This window comes from Trichosurus vulpecula, chromosome 2 (genome assembly GCF_011100635.1).
Source record: "Trichosurus vulpecula isolate mTriVul1 chromosome 2, mTriVul1.pri, whole genome shotgun sequence".
Taxonomy (NCBI): Eukaryota; Metazoa; Chordata; class Mammalia; order Diprotodontia; family Phalangeridae; genus Trichosurus; species Trichosurus vulpecula.
Window position 1 is genome coordinate 1,261,146 of NC_050574.1, and position 4,680 is coordinate 1,265,825.

The following is a 4,680-nucleotide window of genomic DNA, read 5'->3' on the forward strand; positions in this document are numbered from 1 at the left end:
GTTTTGGGGTAATTCTTTTATTTCACTGATGTTTAGTACCTGTCCCCTGCCCTTTTATTATAGATTTGCATTTTGCCAATGTGTTTGTCAGGAGAACAGAAGGAATTAAGAAGGAGTAATCATCAGTTTTCCTTGACATCAAACCTCAATTTGCCCACTTGTAATTTCTACGCATTGATCCTAATTCTACCCTCTAGACATAAACAAAACCAGTCTGATCTTTCCTCCCCACCAAAGCTTTTCAAATATTTGAAGATCACTGTTATACCCCTTTGAGTCTTCTTGTCTCCAGGCTAGAAATCTCTCTTGAGATTAGTAATAGTTGGTGATTTCCTCTTGAAAATTACAAAGGTGACCATTGTCTACCTGATAAACTACTGAGAAGTCTACTGTCCTGCTTCAGGACCTCACAAAAACAATTACTACCTGTTTGTGGCAATTTGGGAACTGACAAAAGATGCCTCAGCAGTAATTTCTAAAGCGTTACATTTCCCCCAACCCACTTTACCTTTTCTAAGAGTTTCTGAGAATCAGGCAATGAGGCAATGATCATTTATTATGCATTTGCTATGTGCCAGACACACTGTTGAGTGCTGGGGATACAAATACAAGCAGAAAGAAAATCCCTGACCTCAAGGACTTTATGTTAAGGAATGCATGCAAAGAAGCTGAAGATAGTGGAGATTGGGTGAGGAAGGTGAAGGTACTTGGTGTCAAGGCACGGTAGAGAAAGTCTAGAATTCAGCCTGGAGAGGAATGAGACATAACTAACTAGCCACTCTTAAATGGGGGTTCTGGAGGAACCATCAGTCAGAGGGAGAGGCAGCAGGATTGGGAATTACTTCCAGTGTCTGAATTCGAGGACTGAAGGGAACTTCCAAGATGAAGAACTTTCTGAGCACTAGAGATGAGTTAAGTCCTAGATGCTGTTGTACATGTTGTAGATTTTCAATACTGTGTAGGAGGCCTTGATGACTATGTTGGGGCATTGAGATATGGGAACTTTATGATTTACGATCCACCATTATGATTCATGTCTGACATTGGAAAGCCAAGTTTATACCCTCTTAAATACATGGCAGCCATAGGCCTGCCCAAACAGAAGGACTAATCAAGGATGAAATTGGCCATTCTTGTCCCTGACTGACATTGACAGGCCAGATAGTACCTGGTGGACAAGCCAGATGATGCTGCTGCAATAGAATGAGTCTAAGAAGACGTAGAAGGGCAATTAAGGCTGTCTTTAAGTGTAGCTATGTCAAGAAAGAAGGATAAGACTCATTCTGCTTGGTCACCTGAGGCAGGCTGGTTGATTGATTGTTCTTTGTTCTTGAAGAGGACCAAAATGACATCAATATGTTGGAGTCAAGGTAAAGTGTGTCTGGCTGTGGCTTATCAGACTAATAAGAGCTCAGAAGGCTCTCCCACAGGTTGGGAATAAATAGTTCATGTGAACATTGGGAGTGGAAATGTCTCAAGTTTTCTGAGCTTCTGCAATTCTGCTTCACTTATAAAACACAGCACCTTCTCTGATGTGGGCACACTATATTGGGTGGTCCTTTGCCAGTGTCTTTCATGTCACACAATCAATTCTAAAGTTCTTTGGAGAGACCTTGAGAGTGCCTTTGTATTGCTTCTTCTGACCATCGTGTGAGTTCTCTGTAAAATAGTCTTTCAGGCAAACCCATGTTTGGCATTCAAACCATGTGGCCAGACCATCATAGTTGCCCTCTCTGCAGTAGAGTTTGCATACTTGGAAGTTCAGCTCAAGAAAGGACCTCAGTGTCTGGTATCTTATCCTGCTAGGTGATCTTCAGAATCTTCCTAAAACGATTCAAATGGAAGCCATTCAGTTTCCTCACAGGGTACTGGTAGACTGTCCAGATTTCATAGGCATACACCAATGAAGTCAGCACAATGACTACCAGTTTGGTAGGCAGCCTAATACCTCATCTCTCTCACTTTCCTTCAGAACCTTCCAGACATTGAACCAGCTCTGGCAGCGGGTGCATCAAGGTGTTCATCTATGTGGACCTCCCTGGAAAGTATACCACCAGGGTAAGTGAATTCAGAGTTTCTCCATTTTCTGTAATGGATGGCTCCATCTATGGATGGTGTGGTGCTGGCTGGTGGAGAACTTCTATTTTATTTGTATTGTCAGGCCAAAATAGCACAAGTGGCAGATAATTGATCCACACTCTTGCATCTCAGCCTGAGGATGCATTGAGTACACAGTCATCTGCAAACAAAAAGTTATGCACCAACTCTCCCTCCACTTTAGTCTTGGCTTGTAATCTTTTCAAGTTGAATAATTTACCACCAGTGCAGTAGCTGACCTTGATGCCATGTTTGTTCTTGTTGGACAGCAGAGAGAAGTCAGGGAGTTGCCTGGGCTCTCTCCAGCTTCCCTCAGAAACTACATTAAATCAAGCCTCTAAATGGATTCTGGAGTGACAAAACCTACAAAAAGATGGAGTGAAATAATTTTCCAGTTTAAGATAACATGGACTTCAGGAAAGGTGTGTCTCACTTTGCTAAAGGGGGAACACAGTCCTGCACAGATGTCCAGGCAAGCCAGCAGGAGGCTCTTGGCCACAGCACAGATCAGCAACTGAGGCCCTTGATCCTGGCTTAGCAGGCCAGTGGTATAGCAGGGTAGCTGTGAGGTCTCCAGCCTCTGTGCAAAAGGCAAGTTGCTCCAGAAACCAGGCAACAACAGGTGCAACTAGGCTAGGCCAGGCCATACCAGCACAATGAGTGAGTACATGAAGACAGTGACCAGGCCCTTGGCCCCTCAGCACAAGATGCTTGGGATGTTGCCCCATGTGCTCCAGGAGGAGAGCTCAACTTCAAAAGCCACAGAATAGGTGAAAAAATGAGCAAGAAGCAAAAATGAACATTGACCTAACAGAAAGTTACTATGGTAATGGGGAAGCTCAAAACACAAACTCAGAAGAGGACAACATTGTCAATATACCTACATCTGAAAATTCAAAGGGGTATGTGAGTTGGTCTCAAGTTCAAAAAGCTTTCTTGGAAGAGCTCAAAAAGGATTTTAAAAATTAAATAAGAGAGGTAGAAGAAAAATTGGGAAAAGAAATGAGGGGTGTGCAAGAGAGAATCAAAAACTTGGAAAAGGAAGAACAAAAATTGACAAAAGAAAACAATTCCTCAAAAAATACAGTGGGCCAAATGGGAAAAAAATATCCACAGAAAACAATTCCTTAAAAATAGAGTTGGCCAAATGGAAAAGGAGGTACAAAAGCTAACTGAAGAAAATAATTCATTAAAAATTAGAATTGGGCAAGTGGAAACTTGTTTATCCATTCCTCAATTGATTGGCATCCCCTTGATTTCCAATTCTTTGTTACCACAAAAAGAGCTGCTATAAATATTTTTGTACATATGGATCCATTTCCTGATTGTATGATCTCTTTGGGATACAACCCTAGCAGTGGTATTGCTGAGTCAAAGGGTATGCACATTTTTATAGCCCTTTGAGTATAGTTCTAAATTGGTCTCCAGAATGGTTGGATCAATTCACAACTCCACCAACAATGTAACAGTGTTCCTATTTTTCCATATATTCTCCAGCATTTATCATTTTCCTGTTTTTTCATGTTAGCCAATATGACAAGAGAGATGTGGTACCTAAGACTTGTTTTGATTTGCATTTCTCTGATCGATAGTGATTTACAGTATTTTTTTCATATGACTATAGATGTTGTTAATTACTTCCTCTGAAAATGGCTTGTTCATATCCTTTGACCATTTATCAATTGGGGAATGACTTGTATTTCTATAAATTTTACTCAATTCCTGTGTCAGTAAGGCAAGATTCATGACCTCAAAGATGACCATGAACATGCCTGTGTGGTTCAGAATCACAAAGTATGAAAAACTCTCTAGGTAGAAGGCAGAGGAAGTATAACATTTATTTTGACACCAGAGGATCAGATCCCAAGAAAAATAACTCCAACTCGATATAGCAGTAATTATATTCTAAAACCAGTAAGCCCACCTCAATGTAGCAATGAAGAAATTATAACAGTATTATAGCAAGGAACCAAGTCGTCCTGTAACCTTCCCCCATTTTGGGGCCTCCCCATAAACACTGACGAATCTTAACTGTCTGCTTGCCTGCATTCTCTGCCCCCCTCAGTTCTCTGGTTTCTGCAGCTCCTTGGTTTCCACTCTGCTACACACTCTTTCTGAAGCTCTGTCATCTCGGAGTTCTTACTTCTCCTCCTTGGGCTGGATTCTGAATTCTCACATCTGACTTCTAAATTATTGCATCCCAGATGAAGGTAGTTTTCTTGACCAAAATCCTAAAGGTACATTTCGGCCTTGTTGTTTTTGCCATAAACTCCAATTTGCATAATCATCTTGTACAGTCACTTGTAATTCCACTGATCCATTTTGCATAGGCCATAAATCTAAAGCCCATTGTATGCAGCCTTTGCTTCTTCAAAAGCTCTACTTTGTTCAAGTCTCCAATCAAATGCATCTTTCTTCCTAGTAACTTTATACAAAGGTTTCAAAATCTGTCCAAAATGTGGGATGTAGTGTCTCTAATAACCAAATACTACTATGAAATTTTGGGTCTCTTTCTTATTAGTAGGGGTAGGAAAATCCTGGGTCTTTTGTTGAGCTTGTGGGAGAATTTCTCACAGTCATTTA